The following is a 26563-nucleotide window of genomic DNA, read 5'->3' on the forward strand; positions in this document are numbered from 1 at the left end:
GGATCTATCACCTGCTCGCCATAACTGGCTGGCTGCTGCTTTTCATCCACACAACACCAGGACTTAGATGAATGGGACTGATGTCATCTGGAGTTCTTCGTTTTGATGTTGATTTGTTTGGAGCGGAGGCATTGTTTTTGAGGAAAAAAAAAAAGTGTCATGTAGGTTGTCTAAAAATAAAATGCATTTAAACTCAAAAAAAAAAAAAGAGAGAGAGAAAGAAAGAGGGAGAATCGTGCCCATATGGCTAGCCCAGGAAAAGTTCAAAATTCAAAACTCAAAGCATGGTTTCCACTGAACGAGTATGGCTTTCATACCATCGTAAAGTCAGGGACTGTCTGTACAAATTCTGGTGAGCAGCAATACTTGGGAACCATTGATCTAGTAGTCTTATCCTTTAATCCCAACAGAAAAAGTATGGAAATATGTGGTTCACAAGAGTGGACATGAAGGGCAGGATTGTAAAGCCTAAATGTCAGACCTCCATTCTTTACATGTTCTCACTACAGTGGCCACAACAAAAGGGCCATCTAGAATATTTAAGTCCAAACAGAAACATTAGGAATAGTACCATACAAGTGACTGTCACTTACAGCACCTATGTAAACTTACCGCTTTAAGCCTGATGGCAATAAAATGAAGCAGGAAATGGAGGCAATGGTCTCACTGATTTAAATTATAAAACAAAACAAAACAAATTATCTTTACCTGGATGTGCAGAAAATGGTCACACACACACACATATTCACACACCTAAAAGTTTCCAAGGTGATTTTTTCCCCCTTAAAGTATCCAACTAATCATCACAATATACTTTTTATTTTCATCCCTAAAATATTTTGAGTACTAATGCCTGACACTATGAACATGAATAAAAGTAAGTGCCTGTCTTCAAGGCGATAGACACAGCCATAAACATAAGAACAGCAGTTTAAGTTTTAAAAACTTAAGTTTGGCTGAATTTTAAAAACTTAAGTTTGGCTGATTCTACAGGCAATCAATCATAAGCCAGAAATGCTCATATTATAAATATGTTCTGGCATAACTGTCATATCAAGCTGGTAACCATCATATAAAGAACTAGAAGGAACAGTAATTTGAGAGCCTCAGGATAAGAGATGTGAGTTTGACTCTGCTACTTGACAATTTGTAGCAAGACGTTTCAGCCCTTAGGCAAGTCTTTAAGCCCTCTGAACCTATTTTTTTGAACAATGCATGTCTTATAAAGTTGTTGTGAAAATAAAATCAAATAATACAAATGTTAATGTACCATGGGTATTACGGACAATGCTTATAACTCTACTAGTAATAAAACATGTATTTCAAGTAGTTTAGAGATAAATTGCTAATAACCAACTACTTTCTCATCTGGCCCCCAATACATCTAGGAGGCTTTTGTTGTTACCAGTTACTACTATATGTGTAGCTTTTGTACACTGATATGTTTATAAATTGGTATACGATAAGCACATATATAAAAATAAATATGTACATTATATAGCCATGAATATATTTAAATGTGTTTATATATGCATACACCTTTCAAAAGAGAAATACTGAAGAAACCAATCTAAGAGGCAAAATTTCATCTACTTTAGGGATAGACACTGGACAAAACCTCAGAGGACTATGTATTTTATTTTGTATTTCTGATTAAACAATGATGAGAATGACAGAAGAGTTATAGGAATGCACACCTTCATGCTACAAACATGTAACTGCATGCTAAGTCTTATTATTCTATGGGGACGTGAGTAATGCTTTAATGCAAAATTCCAGTTAAATGACTGTAGTAGACTAATCATTAATTCTAAAACATGATTCTGACAAAAGCATACCTATCTCATACGTCTCCCCAATGTATATATTAGCTATAAGTAGCAGAAAACATAAGAATTGTAGTTACTAAAACTCTTCTCCTCTTACTTTTTACTCATACCATGTTAGTACATAAGGTTGGTTTATAAATAATAATTAACAATAAGGTCAATAAGAAACCTAAGTGTGTGTGTGTGTGTGTGTATTTATTATCATTAAAAAAATTTTTTTGGCAACAACACACAGCTTGTGGGATCTTAGTGCCCCAACAAGCGATCTAACCTGGGTCCATAGCAGTGAAAGTGCGTTTTAACCACTGGACTGTCGGTGAATTCCCAAATCTAAGTATATTTTAAACCAGAACCTTTCATGTTCTTTGAGGTGCCCAGGCAGGAAATTTTGAAATGCTCATGAGTTCTACTGGATACTAGTGCTAATTATTAATAATATATACTTAAAATTATGCCCTTTCATCCAAGTACCTCAAAGAGCTTTTAAAGCATTAATTTGTTATTTCTTATCTCTGAGAGGCAGGCTGGTAGAAAGTTATTAGAAACTAGGGCATAGAGAGGTTAAATGACTTTGCTTGGGTCATATGGTGAAAAGAACTTTGGGACTCAAGATCATTGCTCTCATTTCTAGTTCAGTATATTATCCATTACATGGTTGGTCAATACACCTAAATGTAATTTTATTCTAGGAAAATTGAGAATAAATGTATTTGAATAATCTAAGAACTAAAGGTGAGAGTTCCTCATTTTTTGTGTTCAAAAAATCCTGCTATACAGGAATATAGAATAACAACTAATAGTCTTTGGTTTGCCACTGTACCTATTATTTATAGGGCTTTTGCTATATGTGGCTTTCTGAAGCTTCTGCTCGAAAATGATCCATTCTATTTCTGACTGCTTTAAGCTAGGTTAGCATGGCTGTGAACAAACAAGAATCAGCTGAGACAGGCTGGCTAACGAGCTTGAGGTTGTCTTTCATTGCGTTCCCCTTGCTCACTCTTAAAGCTATCCTCCTCCTAGCTCTCCATTCAACAGGTATTTGTGTAACCTACCATCCTCAATCCTCCATCTGTGGCTAGTTTAACTAACCTGTCTTGTCAATGGTTAAATTTTAAAAATTTTAATTAAGGTAACAATGATATTATTTTATGATGCTATACTAGTTATACTTTTGTCATATTCAGTTTCTTGTAAGCCTAAACTTTACAGCCCTTAGAAGAAATATAGTCCTTAGAAGACCATTATGCATATATCACCACATGGGGATTTTTTTCAATGTAATATTTCAGCATTTTTCCCAAGAAAAATTAGGGAGAAAGGAGAAGTGGCTTTGAATCTGTGCTCAATAAAGTGAGACTGCAGTTGGCTCGGGTGTGGTAATACAAGCCTGTGGTGTTTGTAACTTCATATCCCATCCTACCCAGAGCTGTAGACCCACACAGCAACTGCCATTAGACACCACCATCGGTACTTAAAACACGTCAGGTCCAAAATGGCACTCATTTTCTGCCCCAACCCCATCCCAATCCTTCCTTATTTCATTTGGTAAAATACACCTTTATCCTCCCCCAAAAGCAGAACATCAGTATTGTCACTTCCATTCTTTTATCCAGCAAGCACCTGCTTCCCAAGAATCCATCATCATAACTAGTTGACTTGGCATCCTGAACATTTTAGGAATCCATCTTCTTCGGATACTCACTGCCACTCACATTACGGTTATCCTTTCTCTTGATTTCTGTAATGGCTCCTTGTCTGCAAGCTCTCTGCTTACCCTGCTCCTTCCCTCAACTAACCTGTCCTCCACCAACAGCTTAAATTGTCAGTCTGTCCAGGGTCATTCCTCTATTCATGGCCTCACCACGGCATGAAAGACAGTTCATGTTTGACTCCTGACTGCTTCTTCAGCTTCATCTTTTTCAGCAGCGCAGCCTTTAACTTTTAAGTCCTGTAATTACTACTCAGACTTCTCAATACTCTATTTGTTCCTTTGTTTCATGTCCTTTTTGTCAGGATCTGGATGTGCTGTAAAATCCCTTTTTGGTGCTGTAAAACCCCTGTTTATCTTGAAAATCTGACAGTTTTAGTAAACTCATCCATTCCTTTCTCTGTATACCTTGATATGCCATACTTCCAACCGTAATTATTTGCTTCCATTACTCTGGGCATCCCTTGAATGGACTGTGTCAAGCAATGAGTGCTGCTACTCAGGTGCGAGGTGGGGAGGGAGGAGGATAAGGGAATAAATGTCTAGAGTTAAGAGGGGAGCTGTTAACGCATGTTAGTCTAACGATCGATTTCGAACCTATGGAAGGATTAAATAAAGCAAAAGATTTAGTGGAACTACTTCCAATTTAGGCTCCCAAATCACAGGATGGGGCTGCGGGATGATCTCAGTGCCACACCAGACATCAGACCCACTGTGCCGTAGTGGGTTCGAGAATCCTCAGAAAAGGATCCCCGACTATCCGCGGATGCGAGTCCTCCCGGGATCAGCTGTTAGACAGGAGGCCCAGGGCGGCCACCGAGACCCTCCAGCCAGGGCAGGCGACTGACCCGTCTCCAGGGATTCAGCCCGCGACGAGCCACGTCGCCGGTTCCACTCGGGAAAATCCCGGCCACAGGACGGAGTGGCCTAGGACGCCCCGGGAGGAGAGGCCGCCCCCTGGAAGCAAGATGGCGGCTTCCGCTCTCCCCCTCCTTCCCCAAGAACCCCCTCCTGGTCCCCAGAAGAGAGACAAGGACGTCGCGGCGCCGGCGCCGAGATCCGGGAAACTCTGCGAGGCCCGCGGCCCCTCCCGGGCCCCGGGGAGGTGACTTCACCTCGCCGGGCGCAGAGACCGGGGGTGGGGTCGCCCGAGAGGCAGTGCAGCCCGCCCTCAGCGCGCGGAGGGTGGACACCAGCAGGCCCGCTCCCTCCGGCCATTGTTCTCCAGCCCCGGCCCCCACATCCTCCTCTCAGCCCGCGGACAGGAAGTTGCTTCCCCTCAGACTCCGCCCCGCTCCCAGCGCCCCGGAAGTGATCTGCGGTTGCTGCTGCAGAGCGGCCAGCAGGAGGGTGGATCTCCAGAGAGCGGGGCGCCCCGAGCCCTCCTCCGCCTCCTCCTGCCGCCCAGACTCCACCGCCTTCTGTCGGACTCCTCCTTCTGCCGCTCCCGGCGCGGAGCCTCCTGGACGACAAGGGCCGAGCACTCTCCAGCTGGAGCCAGCTCAGCCGCGGCTTCCGGAGCCCGCGGGGCGGTGAACCGGCTTGCGGTGCAGGTGAGCTTTGCCCGCCCGGGCTGCCCGGGGAGGGGCTGGGGCCGCCGGGGCGGCGGCGGGGGTGTGTCTGGGCGGCGGCGGGCCGAGGCCCAGGCGCCGGGCCCGGACGCCGAAATTGCACCTCCTGCGTGCTCCCCGGGAACCAGCTGCGGGACGAGCCCGGGCTGGAATCCGGGGCGCCGGGTTCGCCGCTGTGCGAGCGAGTGCACTCCCGAGAGCGGACAGTTGCGGCGAGGTCTCCCGACCCCGGCACCCCGTCGAGCTGGCCTCGTCGGAAGGTCACCCCGCATCTCTGTCCCGCCGCGCCGAGGTCCCCGCCTGGGCGGTGCCCGCAACCTGGGGGGACCGGTCGCCGCAGTCCCCGCGCCTTACTCCGCCCCTCTCCCCTCCTTTCCTTTCTTTCACTCCTTGTCTGTGTGCGAGCAGTTGGTTTTTAAGCGTCTCCGGTAGGGTTTTGTGCCAGTTAAAGGAATAGCTGTTTCAGGTGGAAGTCATTAGATGGTCCGCACTGAACTGAATAGCCGGCCCTGGGCGCTTGCACAGGTTTAGCCAATAATCGGGAATCAAGCCTCTGAAACGCGGACGAGAATATGGATATTTTGAGTGAGGGAGGTGTTTCTTCCGTGGTTCGTTCCTGAAGGTTTTCCAGAAGTGGAAGATGTGATTTGTGTGCTTTAGGCAAGGGATATGTGTGTAAGTGGGCGGGGGTGGCGGCGCAGAGAGGTGGCAGTGTTGTTTCAAGGTTTAGGGAGAATTAGGGAGTTGACTGGCCTTTTCTCGGAAACCTGAATGTCCAGACTTGCGAGAGCTCATCCAAGTGTCATTGAGGTTGTATGAGAACTACAGGGCCACGCCCTGCCTGTCAAGCTGAAAAGCACCTAATTTACGAATTGTGTTTGGGGGCCGCGGGGAGGGGGACGGGGCGGGAGATCATTATAAAATATGTGTCATGAGTTAATTCTTGTCCTGGAAGTAAATTACAAGTTTAATCATGCTTCAAAAAGTATATACTAAATGTCGTTAGTGAACTCAGTTTTCACCAAAGGTATTCCTTTTAGCTTATGTTTACTAATGTATTTAAATATGTCTTATTCGCTTATGTTTCTGTCTCTATTAATGCAATATTATTATAAAATGACTCCTGTGACTCTGAAAACATTATTTTTAGATTACAAATTTCTTCAGGGCAGGAGCCATGTCTTACTCATCCCTGTGTTTCCATGCGATGTGGCCAGAACATAGAAGTTATTCACACAGCTCTTCAGTGAATGAATGAATGTGTAGGTGATCTCACAGTTGCCTTCCAGTAGTCATTTATTTGGGGGTGGGTGGGAGGGCTAAGGTTTTTTTTGTTTGTGTTTTTGTTTCAGTTTGGATGCAGATTTTGCTTTGTCTTTCTGTTCTTTAGCATGGTCAAAGGACAAATCAAGAAGAATCCTTTGCCATCCTTCCAAAACTATCCTTGCCTGAAAGATTAAAATTATATTTGGGGTATTGTGATTGGGCATTATAATAACTTATATTCCAGTGTTAAATGTTTACTACTTGAGCTTTTTTGCCCAGGGTTATCAAGAAGAGATTTCCTGGTGATAGGAAGTTTGTGTTTGGAGTTGATAACCATACCCTATCTTAATCAAATAGAGGAAATTGGGAGTTACCACTGTTGAGATAACGTGGTACATTGCAGAATTGCTTATAGTGGCTCATTTTTTTCCACGGGCACATGAAGTCCTTTGACATCCTCTTATGACCTTGACGCGATTTACCAGTAGCCACTTTAACACTTTTTTCCAGAGATCCAGGTGCTGTTCTCCAGTGTGTCTGCTGAGTGTGCAGTCATCTGTATCAATTATTTTGAAGTAATTCTTCATACAACACTTTCTTTGCAGTTAATTCTTCATACAACTCTTTTTCAGGGAAAAGGGGCTAATTACAGGAAAGAAACTTGTCTACCATTTGTGTGGGGAGATAATTTTTGTCTATAGATGGTTGGGTTATTTTCACTGTAGTGAGGTTCAAATAAAAAAGTGCTGATATCTTCTTTCGTCTCCGAATGTCTGGTCCTACACTGGTTTTCCAAGCTCAGCTTCTACAGAACATAGATAAATGTACCAGTATCACTTCTTGTGTATGTATGTGTCAGTGTAATATGCATTTGTACATGGGTTGCAAAGACAATCACTTTTAAAATACTGGAATAAGAGGCTGTGAATATTAATGGGGAAAAAGATTATGATTTTGAGGAAGTAGGGAGACAGTTCATGGTTTTCACTGTTTTATAAAATGTTTTAATTTTAGACACTAGGGAGAGTAAAGCCTGTAATTTCTTATCTCAGTGACCTAACCACTATACAGAGGTCAGATTTCCCTTATTTCAACAACTCTCTTTGTAATAAGTCCTCCTACATTGATTTCCTGCCAAGCACTGTGATAAGAGCTTATAATTTTTAATCTCCACACTACTGCTGCAAAATAGGTAGTTTTTCCATACTTTACTAAGGCTAAGGGAAGTTATTTGCTGGAAGCTGGGCCACTAGTATGTAATAGGGTCTGGATTTTAAAGTAACAATTTCTGAGAACATTGGCTATTGCAATTAATCCTAAAAGACTGAGAAAAGAATTCGATTCTGATTGAGCTGAGCTTTAAGAAAGCAAAGATACTGATCTCGTCAGTACTCTTGGCCATCACATGGGGCCTGGGGTAACCAGTGACCCTGGCCAGGTGGCCTCAGATAGCAGCCAGTCTTCTGTTTATGACCTTCCTTCCACATGTTATTACCTTCTGCGTGTGCCACGATGGAAAAATGGATGGGCACTGTTCATATAAGTGTCCTGGGAGAGTAGAGTATAAGGAACTCAACTTTGGTGTTTGATTATTACTTTTTACCTTTCAGGTACCTGAATAGTCCCTATTTGAGAGGACTGTTGGAGACCTGTTTGTAGTGACCTTTCCTGCAATCTTTTTTTTTAGTTCTTCTTGGACTGAAGGACATGGGGGAGAGGTTGTGGGAGAGTGGAAAAAAAGCAGAGGTGTAGACATGGGTCTGTTTTTACCATTTCAGACCATATATTATTTTCTCTTTGGGTTTAGTATGGAGGCTTAAAGGTGGCAGAATTCTTGTAAGGATCTAACTGCTCTTCGGTGCCAGTAGAATTCTCTTCACTCTTCCCAAGGCTGTGCACTTTTTTTAAAAAAAATGCCCTTTCAATGGGCCTAATTCTAAGGATGTGTTCATCTCTTGGTTTAAAAAAGAAGTGTAGAGCTCAAGTTAAAAATACCTTATTCTCCAGCCCCTATTAGTAACAGTTATTCTTTGTGTTTTTCTGTTTGTTTGTTTTTTAGCTCTAAAACACCTTTCTTACTACCCTATTGCACTCATAAGGATTTGGTTACAATATAGAAAAAATTCAGTTAAAGCTCTGTGAGTTCTTAAAAGATGTTTGAGTAAATTTTAGAAGAGAATTTGCATCTTTGATTTAATTATACCTGAAGGTGAAAACTTATTCCTCGACATCAAGAGGGCATTCTGTACAAGCCAAGAAGCAAGCTTCCAGAAAACATGTTAGTATTCTTAGAAGCCCTCACAGCTAGAGGCCTGTATTAGGTTCAGTAGACAGACATAACGCTTGACACACATAATCTCCTTGAAGTCTGGGATCTAATTTCATCGCAGAATTCACTTATTGAAACTAAATATCAGAGTTTGTCAATGTCATCTTGGAGAATAAAACACAGCAAGATTATGAAACGACTTCTACTCCCAGACACATTGTGAAGGTGGGGCAAAGATCCCCAGTTTCCACAAAGATCATGACTGTAGTCTTCGAAGCCACGGGGTCTGTTGCTTCCTTTTGCGGTTGAGAAGCTAGCATAGTAATCCATTGAAAATGAGGTTGCCCCACTACTGAGTGATTGCAGACGCTTTAGTTCAGCTGCCCTGTCTAGATCTATTCTGGATTATTGTAGCAGCTTTTTAGCCTCTGGTTGGGTCCCCCCCACCCAATCTTTTTTCCACACTTGGTTAGAGTATTCACGATACTCCCCTGCTTAAAACCCTTTCACAGCTCCTTCTTGCTAATTAATACAATCCAAATTCCTTTTTTTTTTTTTTTTTGTGGTACGCGGGCCTCTCACTGTTGTGGTCTCTCCTGTTGCGGAGCACAGGCTCCGGACGCGCAGGCTCAGTGGCCATGGCTAACGGGCCCAGCCGCTCCGCGGCATGTGGGATCTTCCCGGACCGGGGCACGAACCCGTGTCCCCTGTATCGGCAGGTGGACTCTCAACCACTGCGCCACCAGGGAAGCCCCAAATTCCTTTTATTCTTAATTTCATATATAAAAAAAACTTTTAAGGTCTGCTCCTTACCTAACTCTGTAGCCTCATTTCTTTTTTTCCAGGGTCTTCAGTTCCAGCAATCCAGGCTTCTGGAATGGTAGCGTTTTTTCAGTCCCTCATTTCCTCTTCCTGTGATTTTTAACCACTCCTTCTTCCCCCAGCCTAATATACCCCTACTTGCCCTTCAGAACTCACTTTAGCTTATAACTCTCCAAAAATTGTATCTTGATTTGATTTTTTCTCTCAACTCCATCCTTTCAAAATAACAAAACAAAACAACAACAACAAAAAACAACTTTCAAGACTGGGCTAGGGTTTCCCTGGTGGCGTAGTGGTTAAGAATCCGCCTGCCAGTGCAGGGGACACGGGTTTGAGCCCTGGTCCAGGAAGATCCCACATGCTGCGGAGCAGCTAAGCCTGTGTGCCACAACTACTGAGCCTGCGGTCTAGAGCCCCCGAGCCACAACTGCTGAGCCCGTGTGCCACAACTGCTGAGCCCGTGTGCCACAACTGCTGAGCCCGCGTGCCACAACTACTGAGCCTGTGCGCCTAGAGCCCGTGCTCTGCAACAAGAGAAGCCACTACAATGAGAAGCCCATGCACCCCAATGAAGAGTAGTCCCCGCTCGCTGCAGCTAGAGAAAGCCCGCGTGCAGCAACGAAGACCCAACACAGCCAAAAATAAATAAATAAAATAAATTTTTTAAAAAAGACTGAGCTAGTTGCTCCCCTTGCGAGCTGCCATAAAATCTGTGATAGCACTTACTACTATGGACAGTTACTTCATTAGCCTATTGTAAATTTTGTTGACCACAGTCTGTAGTAACCGTGTATCTCCAGGTATACATGCCCTCTTAAAAGTCTTCACAGGACTTTATCAGAAGTTCCCAAACTTTCTCAGTTCATTACATCCTTATTATATCAGTAATTTTTTCACAGCATCCCTAGGTTAGGAGAAACACCTGATGGTTTAATTTATTAGTTTAGGTCCAAACAACTTAATAAGTATTTATGTACTGACAATTTGGTAACTATTTGAAAAAAGTAATACACAAATTGAGTAACTTTAATTTTTAACTACATAGTACTCCACGGTTTATTCAACCATTTCTCCTGTATTTGGACACTTAAGTAATACCCAATATTTTTCAATTACAAGTGGTGTTGTAATGCAAATCTTTGTTTCTTTGTATTGTTGGAAGTATACCTTCAGGATAAACGTATATATAAGATTTGTTAGATTTGCCAAATTTCTCTTCCTGTGGGGTTGTACTATTTTGAATTCCCACCAGTGGTGTATGAGTGCTGCAGCTTCAGCAGCAGAGCATGTTGCCAAGCTGCTGAATTTCTGCTAATCTAATAGGTGAGAAATTGTATCTCAGCCTAGTTTTAATTTGTATTTCTCTTATCACAAGTGAATTGAACATTTTTTTCATGTTTCAGGGCCATTTTTTACATTTTTTAAAGTGTTCATGTTATTTGCTCACTTTCTAAATAAATTTTGGTCTTTTCCTCTCAGAGTTTAAAAGTTCTTTATATTTAAGAATATTAGTCATTTAACTTTGATATATATTGCAGATCCTTTGCCCAGTTATCTTTTGGCATTGCTTGTGGTGTGTGTTTTTTTGACTTGCGAAAGTTTGTTTCTGTGTAGTCAAGTATATTAATCTTAAGTTTATTGCATCTGGATTTTTAGTCATAGAGAGCCTTTCACTTCCCAGAGGTTATAGAGGAATTCAGCCATGCTTTCTTCTAGTACTAATACAGTTTCATTTATAATATAGAGCACATTCAGTCCTCTGATCCATTTGGAGTACATTTCTATATATGGTGTGAATGGGGCTAATTTTATGTTTTCCACATGGCTGTCCAGTTGTCCTGATACCATTCAATTAAAAAAAAATCTTGGCCCCCTTTATCATATACTAGATTTCTATATGTAGTTGGGTATGTTTTATACTTTTGGATGGTCTGACTATTCATGTACCAGTACTACACTGTTCTAATCATAGAGGCTTTGTATATGATTTAATATCTGGTAGAGCTAGTTCCCCATTATTGCTCCTCTTCTTCAGTGTTTTCCGTACTAGTCTTGCGTGTTTCATTTTTCCGTATGAACTCTAGCATCAGTTTGTCCAAGTCCATTAGAAAGCTCACTATTATTTTTATTGAGGTCGCGTTAAACTTACTGTATAACTTAGAACTGATCTCTTGATGGTGTTAGAACATCTTAATCTAGAACAAGCAATGTCTTTTCATTTTCTTAAATCTACTTTTGTGTCTCTGCAGAATGGTTTATATTTACTTCATATAAGTTTTGAACATTTCTTGTTTATTCCTATGTATTTTGTGTTTTATCTTTTGTTGTTACTATTATAAATAGAATTTTCTTATTCTATTTACCAACTTATTATTATTCATGTATATGAATACTGCTAATTTCTGCATGTTTTTTAAAAAATACTTATTTATTTATTTTTGGCTGCGTTGAGTCTTCTTTGCTGCGCATGGGCTTTCTCTAGTGGTGGTGTTGAGCAGGGGCTACTCTTCATTGCGGTGTGCGGGTTTCTCACTGAGGTGGCTTCTCTTGTTGCAGAGCTCTAGGCATGTGGGCTTCAGTAGTTGTGGTGCGTGAGCTCAGTAGTTGTGGCTCGCGGGCTCTAGAGAGCAGGCTCAGTAGTTGTGGTGCATGGGCTTAGTTGCCCTGTGGCATGTGAGATCTTCCCGGACCAGGGCTCGAACCCATGTCCCCTGCATTGGTAGGCGGACTCTTAACCACTACGCCACCAGGGATGTCCCCCTTGCTGAATTATTGTTATTGTTTAAGTACTTTTATTATTTCAGTACTTTTATCATTGCTTCTCTGTGGCCCAGATATACAGTTATGTCACCTGTAAATAGAGATTTTATAGTCTTCTTTTCCAGTGTTTTTGCATCTGTTTGTCTTATCTAATTGCATGGATTACTATCTCCAGAACAATGTTAAATAGTAATATAACAGTATCTTTAATAGAGATGCTGATTGTTTTATTGTATTATCTTCTCTGTGGATATACATTGTACTAGATATTAATTTAACTGGGGAAATACCTTTCAAAGACTGAAGTCCTTCACTATTTCTGTAAGAGATAGATATGGTAAGAGGCAGGAAGGTTGAATTTCCTAGTGGGCAGCAGCAAAGTATTGATATAATGATAATCAAGATAGGGTATTGATCCGTAGTTTCCCAGTTCATACAACCATTCCTGAATTTTGTTCCTGCCTCTCCCAAACTTCACTGTAATCTTTACTCAGCCAGACGTGGGTGCCACGGGGTGACCTCCATTTCTTCTCTAGGCTAAAGCAGCCATAGGTCTATGAAAATCTATTTCCTTCTAGGCTTTCATAGTCTTTAAGTGGTTTCTGTGCTTTGCAGATGAACTAGGCTCACCTTGTATTGATGCGATCATGGCTTGAGTCCTTGCGTCTGTAGGTCACATAGCAAGTCAGGCTTGTAATTAGATGAGTTTATCGATGGGGTGGCCCGTGGTACACAGTTATGGGATAGTTCTAGACAAGTTTGTAGGGCCTCGGTCCATCTGGCCTTGAGGCAGTTCTTTCTCCAGAATTCATTTATAGAGATTTAGTCCTCTGGCTGGTGGAATATGTTGGTGTGGAATCACCTGTAGCCCAGCATCCTGCACACATTCCCTCCACACGGCAATTACACACACTCACCTGTGCTCAGTCTCCCATGTTCTGCAGAGTATTTTCATTTCACTGCCATCTAATTCACCCAGAAAGTTCAAGTAGCATATTTTCTGTAGATTCTTATAATTTCAAGGTTATCTAGGTCCATTTTGTAAGTTCCCAGTCCACATCCCGTTTTCTGTCTCATTCATTCTAAATATTTCCTTTCCCAGGAGTGCTGGGTGGTATGATATGTATTAATTTCTTGTCCCTTATGCCAAGGAGCTCCTCCCTAGAAGTCCTGCAACTCCCAGTCTATAACTATAGTCCCTCTTCATTGTCCCATAAATGCTGGTAGGTCTCTCGGTTGAGGAACTCTCACTCACCAGGTAGTACTCTTGGTCTGTGGCCAGTTGTTCATCTCCACTTTTCCTGGGACCCATGTTGCCTTTTTTTTTTGGCGGTACGTGGGCCTCTCACCGCCGCGGCCTCTCCCGTTGCGGAGCACAGGCTCCGGATGCACAGGCTCAGCGGCCATGGCTCACGGGCCCAGCCGCTCCGCAGCATGTGAGATCCTCCCAGACCGGGGCACGAACCCGTGTCCCCTGTATCGGCAGGCGGACTTTCAACCACTGCGCCACCAGGGAAGACCCCATGTTGCCTCTTTCTAACTGGGTCTTGGCCCACAGTTCAGTCTTTGGCGGGTGGTAGTTGGGGACTCTCCTGCCTTGAAGATCCTCAGGTCTCACCCTCTGCTACATGCTGCCCCCCTGATGTCTGGGCTTGCAGGAGGCTGATCTTTTCTGTTGCCTCTTTTTTGCCTTACTTCTCCTACCCCTTTTTAGTCTGAGGACATTTTGTCTTCCTTCATCTTTATCCCTAAGACATTTTGTCTGTGACAGAAAATCCCTATCCCCCGAGGTCTTAAGTTTCTAGACACCAACCATAGTCTCTTAGTGCTTGGATTATCGGTAACTTTCCCACTACCCTTTTAATCTCTAAGATCTCCCTATTTCATATGGCTGTACACTACACCTAACCTAATTCTCTATGTCTGTTACTTCATTGATTCTTATTTGCTGATTGTGGCTTTTAGTAGCTTTCTTGATCCCTCAGAATAAAATAAAACTTGATCATTTGCTCTGCCTATCTCTTCTTGTCCTTGCTTTGGCCCAGATCATTAACCCATTCTCGTTTTTGTGTTTTGTTTTGTTAAAGTTTATGTTTTTTTGGTTGCAACTATTTGAACTTTTTGTAGATTCATTAGTCATTTATATTTTTTATTCTGTGAGTTGTCTTTTTATGTCCTTTGCTTATTTGTGGGGTGGTGAGGAGGCTGGATTTTCTTTTTTTTTTTGCCTTACGCGGGCCTCTCACTGTTGTGGCCTCTCCCGTTGAGGAGCACAGGCTCCGGACGTGCAGGCTCAGCGGCCATGGCTCATGGGCCCAGCCGCTCCGCGGCATGTGGGATCTTCCCGGACCGGGGCACGAACCCATGTCCCCTGCATTGGCAGGCGGACTCTCAACCACTGCACCACCAGGGAAGCCCCTCTGGGTTTTTTTTTTAAATGACAGATTTGTTGAGATATAATTCACATACCATAAAATTTACTTTTAAAGTGTATTAATTCAGTGGTTCTTAGTATAGTCGCAGAGTTGTGCAACCATCACCTCTATCTAGTTTGAGAACGTTTTCATTACCCCCAAAAGAAACCCCATGCTCATTAACCATCACTCCTGATTCCTTCCACCCCCCAGCCCCAGACAGCTATAAATCTACTTCCCATCTGTGGAGATTTGCCCATTCTGGTCATTCCTGGATACCACAAACAGATCATACAATATGTGGTCTTCTGTTTCTGGCTTCTTTCATTTAACGTAATGCTTCAAGGTTCATCCATGTTCTAGCATGTATCAGTTCTTCATTCCTTCTCATGGCTGAATAATGTTCCATTCAGTGGATATATCACATTTTGTTTATCCTTTCGTCAGTTGATGGACATTTGGATGTTTCTACTTTTTGGCTTATATTGGATAATGCTGCCATAAACGTTGATGTACATGTTTTTGCATGGACATGTGTTTTCATTCCTCTTGGGTATATATCTAGGAGTGAAATTACTAGGTCACATGATAACTCCATGTTTAACATTTTGATTAACTGCCAAACTGTTTTCTGAGGTACTTGTGCCATTTTACATCCCCACGGTCAGTTTACAGTTTCTCCACACCCTCACCAGTGTATGTTATTGTCCCTCTTTTTGATTATAGCTGTCATAGTGGGTACAATTTCTGTCTTCTGCCATCTGCTAGAGTACTTTGTCTAAGCTGTCCTGTGTACATCTTAGCATATCTTTTTTTCTTCTTAGATATTTTATTTCAAGGTCCAATTCCAAGAATGTTTTCTTTATTGTAAAAACTATAAATGTGACGTTTTGTTTGAACTTCCAGGTGAACATTCTTTTTGATTCATAACAAGATTCCTGTTTTACATTAGTGTGTCTGATGAGTTTAAGCTGTTAAAACTATAAATTGCTCAAAGTACACTTGTTGGGCTTCACTGGTGGCACAGTCGTTAAGAATCCACTTGCCAATGAAGGGGACATGGGTTCGAGCCCTGGTCCGGGAAGATCCCACATACAGTGGAGCAACTTAAGCCCGTGTGCCACAACTACTGAGCCTGCGCTCTAGAACCTGCGAGCCACAACTACTGAGCCCACACGCCACAACTGAAGCCCGCGTACCTAGAGCCCACGCTCTGCAACAAGAGAAGCCACCGCAATGAGAAGACTGCGCACTGCAATGAAGAGTAGCCCCCGTTCGACGCAACTAGAGAAGGCCCGCACACAGCAGTGAAGACCCAACGCAGCCAAAAATAAAATAAATAAATTTATTTTTTTTTAAAGTACACTATTAAAGGGATTTCCCTGGTAGTCCAGTGGTTGACTCCACACTCCCACTGCAGGGGGCACGGGTTCGATCCCTGATTGGGGAACTAGGATCACGGCCAAAAACAACAACTACAAAAGTACACTGTTAGAGTTAGCTGGGGGAAAGGGATAGTTGGGCAGTTTGGGATTGACATGTGCACACTGCTATATTTAAAATGGATAACCAATGAGAACCTACTGTATAGCACAGGGAACTCTGCTCAATGTTATGTAACAACCTAAATGGGAAAAGAATTTGAAAAAGAATAGATACATGTATATGTAAAAACAAAAACAAAAAAACCCACCACCAGCAGCAGAAGTACACTGTTAACAAATTATGGCATAGTTTAGTAGTAAGACAAAGTGCCCAAGTTAGAGTAGTGAAAGAGAATTATTCATAATGAACACTGACAATGCTTTGAAGAATTGTTAGTGCAGTGTTGACTACAAAATTGAGGAAATCCAATTATAGACAAGAGTAACCAAATATGATGCTAGGTTTAATCTTTGTTTTATTCCTATTCTTACTAGGAAGTTACAAAATATAAATGAATAATTTTTTTTTTTTTTTTTTTTGTGGTACGCGGGCCTCTCACTGTTGTGGCCTCTCCCGTTGTGGAGCACAGGCTCCGGATGCACAGGCTCAGAGGCCATGGCTCACGGGCCCAGCCACTCCGCGGCATGTGGAATCTTCCCAGACCGGGGCACAAACCCATGTCCCCTGTGTCGGCAGGCGGACTCTCAACCACTGCGCCACCAGGGAAGCCCATAAATGAATAATTTTTTTTAAATCAAAATTTAGCACTTTTGTGTATATGGTTTCATTAGATCTTTATATCAGCAAAGAGATACAGGTGGGAATGGGTGCTCTTTCAGGTGGGAAAATTTATTGACCTTCATTCAAAAATGCTTTCTCAGGCACTGCTATATAACTAAAGATTTCTGCACCAACTAATAACTGTGTTGCTTTGTCTTAAATGACTACTTCAAAAAGTATTAGTTGGCAGTAGCATTTCTAAAAAGCTCTAGTTTGCTGAGTCTGTGCATAATTATTTCATACTTTGAGTTTTCGTTTCTTCCCTCCATTATTTGCTGTGTATTAACAGTCATAGACCAAAGACATGACAGTCTTTAAACCCCAATTGTGTGCCTCTTTCTGAAATGTCCTGAGAACTACATTGGTGAGTCCTTTTACATTTGGTTACACTTTAAAATGAGTGTGCGCCATGTAAAGATGTTGAACGTCACCAATTTTTAGGGAAATGCAAATCAAAACTGCAATTAGGTATCACCTCACACACCCGTTAGAATGGCTGTTATCAAAAAGGCAAAGAAACAACAAGTGTTGTCGAGGTGTGGAGAAAGGGGCCCTCCTGCACTGTGGGTGGGAATGTAAGTTGGTGCAGCCGCTGTGGAGAAACGGTATGGAGGCTTCTTAAAAAGTCTAGAATAGAACTACCCTATGATCTAGCCATCGCACTTCAGGGTATTTATCCAAAGAAAGTGAAAACACTGATTTGAAAACACATAACGCACCCCTGTGTTCATCACAGCCTTATTTATGGGAGTCAAGATTTGGAAACAGCCTTAGTGCCCATCAGCAGATGAATGGGTAAAGAAGATGTGGTACACACACACACACACACACACACACACACACACACACACACACACACACACACACACACACACACACACACACACACACACACACACACACACACACACACACAGACACGCGCGCGCACACACACACACACACACACAACAGAATACTACTCAGCCATAAAAAAGATGAAATCTTGCCATTTGTGACAACATGGACCTTGAGGGTATTAATGCTAAGTGAAATTAAGTCAGAGAAAGATTTTACTCATATGTGGAATATAGAAAGAAAAAATGAAGAAACCAAACAATACATAGATACAGAGAACAGAGTAGTAGTTATCAGAGGGGAAGGGGCAGAGGGGAGGGCAAAATGGATAAAGGGGATCAACTGTATGGTGACAGATAAAAAGTAAATTTTTGGTGAGCATATTGTAGGTACAGAAGTAGGAATATAAAGTTGTACACATGAAACTTATGTTGTAAACCAATATTTACCTCAATTAAAACATTTTTGAGACAATAAAAGGAGTGCTCTTTTCCCCGTAACTTAGTGTTTTGAAATGTTTTTTAAAAATTGAAGTATAGTTGATTTACAATGTTGTTTTAATTTCTGCTGTACAGCAAAGTGACTCAGTTATACATATATATATTCTTTTATATATATATTTTTCCATTATGGTTTATCCCAGGACATTGACTATAGTTTCCTCTGCTATACAGTATGTCCTTGTTGCCTTGAAATGTTTCAAACCTACAAAAAACTTAAAAAGAGTATTATATCGAATGCCGGTAGTTACTAATCACCCTAAATTAACCAATTACCAATTATTGTTTGCCATGTTTGCTTTATCTTTCTTTTTTTTTTTATTGTTTATTACTTATTTTTGGCTGCGTCAGGCCTTCGTTGCGGCGTGCAGGCTCTCTAGTTGCAGCGCGCGCGCGGGGCTCCCCGCAGCATGTGGGATCTTAGTTCCCAGACCAGGGATGAAACCCACCTCCCCTGCATTGGAAGGTGGATTCTTAACCATGGACCACCAGGGAAGTCCCTGCTTTAACTTTCTAAGTACAGATGCTTTTATTTCTCTGAGTTATTTGAAAGAAGGTTGGAGACATGAAACTTCACCTCTGTGTACCTGAGCTGACATCTTCTGAGAATGAAGACATTCTCCTGTATAACCATAATACTATTGTAACACCTAAGAAAATCAGCAATAGTTTCATAATATCATTTAATATCTAGTCCAAATTCAGATTTCATTAGTTGTCGCCTGTTGTCTTTAATAGCTGTTTTTTCCCCCAATCCAGGATCCAATCAAGGTTCATAATTTCTGCTTGCTTATTATGTCTTCTCTAGTCTCTTTTATTTCACTTTTTCTAATTAGCTTTTTTGAGGCATAATTTACATATCATAAGATTCACCCATTTTAGGTTTACAGTGATTTTTAGCAACTTTACTGACTTGTGTAAATCATTACCATAATCCAGTTTTAAAACATTTTCATCACTTCAGTATAAAATCTCTTATTCCCCTTAGTTAATTCCCATTCCCATCCCCAGGCAGCCGTTAGTTTATATTCTGTCTCTATAGATTTCCCTTTTCTGGACATTGTGTATAAATAGAAATATACAATATGTATTCCTTTTGAGTTTCTTTTACTTAGCATAATATTTTTTGGTTATCATGTTGTGGCATGTGTCAGTAGTTCTTCCCTTTTTATGGATGGACAGTAGCCCCGTATTCCATTCTATGGGTATACCACATTTTACTTCTCCTTTTACAATTGATGGACATCTGGATTGCTTCCCTTTTTTGGTTATTATGAATAATCCTGTTATGAACATTCATGTGCAAGTCTTTGCATGGACGCATGTTTTCATTTCTCATGAGTATCATGGAGTGAAATCTCCAGGTTTTATGGAGATTTATGTGTAGTCTTTTAAGAAACTGTCAAACTGTTTTCCTAAGTGGCTGTATGTTATTTTGCATTCCCAATGGCAGTGTTTGGGGATTCTCATTTCTCTGCATCTTTACCAGCAGTTGTTAGAGTCTTTTAAAAAAAAATTTATATCCATTCTGGTGGATATAAATAAGTATCTCGTGGTTTTAATTTGTATTTCTCTAATGAATAATAGTGTTGAGCACCTTTTCATGTGCTTATTAATAAGTCTTTGACTTGTTTTCTCTGGTGAAATGTCTACTGAAATCTTTTGCCCATCTTTTAAAAATTGGGTTATTTTTCTTCTCATTGAGTCATAAGAGTTCTTTGTGTGTTCTGGATACAAGTCAATGAGATGTGTGATTTGCAGAGATTTTCTCTCAGAGTGCTATTTTTTTGGTAGTGATGTTAACCATGAGCTTTGCTTAATTTCTCTAATTTGCCATATGGGGCTTTCTTGGAGGGTTGGAATAAAAGCTAAATCTTCTGTTCGTAATTCTTTCACATGTCTAGTACTGAAGTACTAGATTAATTAAAGACTAATTAATTAAAGACCATGTAGTCACCTTCATCTTCATTCTGCAGTTAAGCAGTGAGAAGCTCTTCCTTTCTGAACCACAACAAGCAAATAGAGAACCTATAGGTATTAGGGTTCTTTCAATTATAGGAGTCAGAAATCCAGTCGAGGCTACCTTAAGTGAAACAGAAACGTGCTGGCTTTCTCTCCTTCCCCAGCTCTGCTGCTTTTTTTAAACTGGCAGACTGTTTGTGTGGTGGCCACTTTCATCTCCAGATTCATCAGAGCCAATCTTCCCCACTAGTTTAAGGAATAGAGTACTCTGGCCAGCCTGGGTCTCTTGTCCTGCTTTTTAGTCGGGCCCTGATTTATAGTCCTTTTGTAATGCAGTAGGAGAGGGTGGTTCCCACTAGAAGAAGAAGTTTGGCAGACAAATCATATGTATGCCTCTTTAGGGGCACTGGGTCATTTTTTGCCCACTTTTATGAAATTAAACCAAAAGTAATAGGAGATTAATATCTGGAGTTTTGGGGGGAGATCACATTTGTTTTATGATTAATTTTAACTCTAAATTAGCCTTTACTAGTAGCACTTTTCTTACCTAAACAAACTCAGGTGATATTTGGTTTAAGCTAAAACGTTCCACGTACCTCTTCCTACCTCCCATGCAAGTGAGGGGAGGACCTACATTAACAATGGTAACAACTTGGTACTTTGGCCGATTTTTCTGTACTCCTCTTGAGCTTTCTTTTATGTAGTTTTCTTTAACTCTGTGAGTGGGGGGTCATAGCCAACTGTCTTCGAGTTCCTACATCCCTGCAGATTGCTGAAACCCATTTTTATAACTAGTTTCCTTCCTCTCTTCTTTCATTTACTTGGATTCTCAAGCTCTGTCAGTGTCCATATGTTATATGATTCATCTTTGAAGTGATTTTTTTAAAAAGTAAGGCTAGTTCCCAGTTCCTTTTCATGACATCAAGTGTGTATGGTGATGGTGACGATGCTATTGATGTAGTTGTGATTTTCCTGCACAAAAAAGAAAATACTTTTAATCACCTGGAGTGTTTCTAATCTAAACTCTCTGTAGACAGATACAACCGATATGTAAGTACTATAGTATAATTAAGTTGAACAAAGAACTTTGGATACTGCGTGGCTCTTGGGTTGCTTCCATACTTTTCCAGTATTCTTCAGGATTTATTTTTTAGTGTGAAAATTAAATGCAGAAACAAGAACTTCTGGTTTTGGACTATTTGTATAAAATGTATTGTCTCGTATAGAGTTAGAATGGGCCTTCAAAGGGCAGCTAATATATTCTTCCACCTTTCACAAAAATCCCCTCAAAACTACCTGGCCACTAGCCGTTGCTTAAAAACTTGTAGTGATAGTGTGGAAATCTGTGTTATTTTTGGATGTTTTAAATTAAAATTCCATCCTTCTTTTGAACTGAAGTCTATTATCCTGTGACTTCTCTTTATTCCTGTTTCCTCTGGAGAAGCACTTATGCAAGCACAAATATGTTTTTGAGCCCTTGTTAAACAGTGCATCTGTTGACAGAATTAAGAATAGTCATTTTTACATACACCTTTCTTCAAATACTTGAAGATGGCAGTCAGACAACTCCCTTGCCAGCTTTCCCAGTGTCTGCCTGTTCAGACACATCCTTCATGTCTTTAGTTAGTTCCCTAACCATCTTGGTCACAAGCTTCTAAAAATAATACAGTAACATTCACTTATTTGGAGGTCAAATTTTACAGCTTGAAATATGAAATGCACTTAAAGAGGGAGGAGGAAACGACTAGAATCTGTAGATTTCCTTCCGTGGCCAGGCCCTGACCCAAGCAATTTGATTCATTATTTCCATTTAATCATCCAAACACAACCCTATGAGGTAGAAGATGAGGAAACTTATGGCTACCCATTAAGAATAAGGAAGTAAAGCCTTCACATACATTTTTATATGAAAATTTAAACTATGTTTCACTTAGCCTAATAACAACATTCTTTAAATACTTAACAACTGATGGCAGGGGAAGTGAACCAGAATGTGCTAGTCAAGTTGTGATAAAACTTAACACGTCCGAGCTTCCCTGGTGGCGCAGTGGTTGAGAGTCCGCCTGCCGATGTAGGGGACACGGGTTCGTGCCCTGGTCCGGGAAGGTCCCACATGCCGCGGAGCGGCTGGGCCCATGAGCTATGGCCGCTGAGCCTGTGCTCCGCAACGGGAGAGGCCACAACAGTGGGAGGCCTGTGTACCGCCAAAAAATAAAATAAAATAAATTACTAGAAAAATGAAAATTTAAAAAGAGAAGCCCATTTTAAAAACTAAATTGAACAAGCATAAAATTACTGTCAAGTTCCTCTATAAGTTTCTAAATGTATACTCTCAAATTTTTTCTTCCCTATTCATGAACTAATTATGCTTTGAGCGCCTCTCCTGCAGAGAAGTAATCTATGTTTGATTATGTACCCCATCAGTACAGAATTCTAGAAACTCCTGTGTGTGTATTTACTTTTAAATCATATAATGTACTACTGTGCAATTATATGATATGCACTGTACACTGTAAATAAATACAAAGATACAAAGAGATTGTATAAGCTATTTTAAATTAAAATTTTTATTTTTACTAGTAAAAATATACTTTGTACCAAAATATTGTTTAGTGAGAGCAGTGTAGTTGAATATGCTTCGTTACAGCTTTTCAGTAAAACAAATAATTAGTATATTAAATCATCATATATATAATATTTTAACTACATACAATTTCTATTTGTCAATTATACTTCAGTAAAGCTGGAAAAATTAAATAAAGAATAAATTATCTAGGCCTTCTTCCAGATGCTGCCAGACCATAATATATACAAAAATCCCTGCACGCATGGAGTCTTCTTTCTAGCGTAGGTTAACACTCTGTGATATGGGGATTCAAAGGCCTGGTTTTAGGGTTGAGTTTGTTTTATATTTGTTTTAATGGCTGTCATAGTTGAAATAAATGCCTTATAAAGTATATAGATCAAAATGGGAGAATTAAGTTGTTGGTTGTGTTTTCTTAATAATTGTCCTCAGTTTTCAATTTTATCCAACAGTTAATTAAAACAGATTTTTTATGAAATACGTCTTGCTAATTTTCTTTTTCCCTGATGTCAGTTCTTGAAACTCATCAAAATGTCTTCCCTTTTTTTGTGTGTGTGTTTTTTTTAGAAGATGTTGGGGGTAGGAGTTTTATTAATTAATTAATCTTTTTTTGCTGTGTTGGGTCTTCGTTTCTGTGCGAGGGCTCTCTCTAGTTGCGGCAAGCGGGGGCCACTGTTCATCGCGGTGCGCAGGCCTCTCACTATCCCGGCCTCTCTTGTTGCGGAGCACAGGCTCCAGACGCGCAGGCTCAGTAGTTGTGGCTCACGGGCCTAGCTGTTCCGCGGCATGTGGGATCCTCCCAGACCAGAGCTCGAACCCGTGTCCCCTGCATTAGCAGGCAGATTCTCAACCACTGCGCCACCAGGGAAACCCTTGTGTGTGTATTTTTAATAAATGTTTTCAAAATCCAGTGAAACTGCAGTTTTAAACAGGTTAGGAATTAATTTTCAAATTGGTGTTCAGGTGAGATTATCTTTTTAAAGTGGGCACATTTACATTTATAACAGTAAAAGCTTGCCAACTCCTTGTGTATCCATTCACTAATACCACACTGTCTTAATTACTGTAGCTCTCTAATAAGTCTTCCTAGTCAGTTGAGTAGTAGTCAACAAACATTTTCTTAAAGGGCCAAACATTAAATGTTACAGGCTTTGCAGGCCAAATGGTCTGTTACAACTACGCACCTCAGCTATTGTAAATAGAAAGCAGCTATAGACAATACATAAATAATTTGGAGTGGCTATGTCCCAGTAAAACTTTATTTACAAGAAGAGGCATTTTGCTGTGAACCTAAACTGCTCTAAAAAAATAAAAGTCTATTAAAAAGAAACAAAGGCAGAAGAAACAGCATCACTTTTTTGTTCTTCCTGCTGAAGATGTGTAACCTGAATCTAATCATCAGGCAACTCAATTAAGGGACGTACGAAATAATTGGCCAGTAATCTTCAAAACTGTCAAGTTCATGAAAGTCAAAGAAAGTCTGAGGAATTGTTCTAAACTGAAGGTGACCAAAGAGATGTGACAACTAAATGCAACACGTGATTTTAATCCAATGCAGAATCTTGGATAGGGTCTGAGGATTCTATGGTAGAAATGTGTTAATGCTTATTTCCCAATGTTGATGGCTATATTATGGTTTGTAGGAGATTGTCCTTGTTTGTTGGAAATAAATGCAAAGGTGTTCAGGTGAGACTGAGTATCACTATCAGCAGCTTACTCTCAAATGGCTCAGGGAAAAAATGTTTTTGTATTGAACTTGCAACTTTTCTATAAATTTGAGACTGTTTCGACATTTTAAAATATATATATATATCATTAAAAGTAAATAAAATAGATTTGTTCCAGAAGGAAAAAAAAAAAACAGGCAATCTAGTTTGACAAGCTCCTGCATACTTTGATGCTGTTTTGTATGTTCTTGGTGTGCCTGTTTCCATACAAATTTTAAAATAAGTTTATCAATTTCCACAAAAAACCCTGCTTGGATTTTTATTGGAATTGCATTGACTCTATAGATAAATTTGGCGAGGATTGACATTCTTGCAGTAATGAGAGTTCCAGTGCATAAACATGACCTAAAGCAGTATTTAGGTCTTCTTTAAATTTTCTTAGCAATGTTTTGTAGTTTTCTATGTAGAGTTCTTTGTGGTTGTCATCCTCTAAAATGCCCAGCAGAGATTTTTGCCTCTTGGTATTCACACACACCCTTTGTATATGGTTCTCTTTCACATTGAATAGGGCTGACCAAATGACAGTGTGTGACTTCCAAGACTAGATCATAAAAGACACTGCAGCTTCAGCCTTGCTGTCTTGGGGTCATCCATCTGGAGGAAGCCAGCTATCATATTATGAGGACATTCAAGCAGCCCAGTGAAGAGGCCCAGCTGGTGAGGAGCTCCGAGGCCTCCCGCCAACAGCCTCGTGAGTGAGCCCTCTTGGGAGCAGAGCCTCCAGCTCTGTTTAAGCCTTCAGATAACTGCAGTCTGCCAGCATCCTGACTGCAACCTCATGAGAGTCCCTGAGCTAGCACCACCTAGCTAAGCTAAGCTGCTCAAACTCTAAGATAATGAAGGTTTGTTATTTTAAGCCACTAAGTTTTAGAGTAATTTTTATGGAGCAATAGATAACTAGTATAGATATGTACATTGTTCTTTAATTTTTTTTTTTTTTTTTTTTGCAGTACGCAGGCCTCTCACTGTTGTGGCCTCTCCTGTTGTGGAGCACAGGCTCCAGATGCACAGGCTCAGTGGCCATGGCTCATGGGCCTAGCCGCTCTGCGGCATGTGGGATTTTCCCGGACCGGGGCACAAACCCATGTCCCCTGCATCGGCAGGTGGACTCTCAACCACTGCGCCACCAGGGAAGCCCTGTTTTTTAATTTTTAAATTCTATGTAATTATCGTTTTGTTTGTTTCCACTGTTTTTGAGGTAAAATACACTAACATAACATTTACCATCTTGACCATCTTTAAGTGTACAGTTTAGTGGTATTAAATAGATTCACATTGTTGTGCAACCATCACCACGAACTATCCATCCTTATAACTCTTTTCATCTTGTAAAACTGAAAGTGTGTGTTCCTTAAACAATAACTCTCCATTCTCCCCTCCCCCTAGCCCCTGGTAACAACCATTCTACCTTCTGTCTTTATGATTTTGACTATTCTAAGTATCTCATACAAGTGGAATCGTACAGTATTTGTCTTTTTGTGACTAGCTTATTTCACTTAGCCCAGTGTCCTCAAGGTTCATCCATGTTGTAACAGACTGCAGAATTTCCTTGCTTTTCATGTTGAATATTATTCCATTGTATGTATATACCACATTTTGCTTATCCGTTCATCCGTTGATAAACACTTGGGTTCCTTCCATGCTTTAGGTATTATGAACAATGCTGCTATGAACATGGGTGTACAGATACCTCTTTGAGACCCTGCTTTCTTTTTTTCTTATTTTTTTTTCTTTTTTTTTTGGCAGAGGTGGCAGGGAGTAAGACCTTGCTTTCAATTCTTTGGGGTATATATACCCACAAGTAGCATTGCTGGATCATATGCTAATTCTATCTTTAATTCTTTTAGGAACCACCATACTGTTTTCCATAGTAGCTGTGCCATTTTACATTCCCAAGAAGAGTGCACAGGGTTCCAGTCTCTCCACATCCTCACCAACACTTGTTATTTTCTGTTTTTGTTTTTTCGTTCTGGGGGAGGGGGATTGTAGTAGCAGCCATCCTAATAGGTATGAAGTTAATCAGTTATTCTTGAGCCCAAGTGGATGATGATGCCATTCACTGAAATGAGGAACATAGGAGAAAGAACAGGTTATTTTAATCATTTTGAG

General features: G+C 40.8%; 1 protein-coding gene across 2 annotated transcripts in view; it reads left to right on the plus strand.

Moving 5' to 3' along the window:
• Positions 1–4856: 4856 nt before the first annotated feature.
• The window catches only part of RALA (RAS like proto-oncogene A), a 78287-nt gene continuing 56580 nt past the window's right edge, over positions 4857–26563 (plus strand). For both annotated transcript variants that reach the window (XM_060157349.1, XM_060157350.1), the window contains exon 1: positions 4857–5090. The gene's annotated coding sequence lies outside the window, so the exon portion shown is untranslated. The remainder of the gene's footprint in view (positions 5091–26563) is intronic.

Source organism: Lagenorhynchus albirostris, chromosome 8 (genome assembly GCF_949774975.1).
Source record: "Lagenorhynchus albirostris chromosome 8, mLagAlb1.1, whole genome shotgun sequence".
Classification (NCBI taxonomy): Eukaryota; Metazoa; Chordata; class Mammalia; order Artiodactyla; family Delphinidae; genus Lagenorhynchus; species Lagenorhynchus albirostris.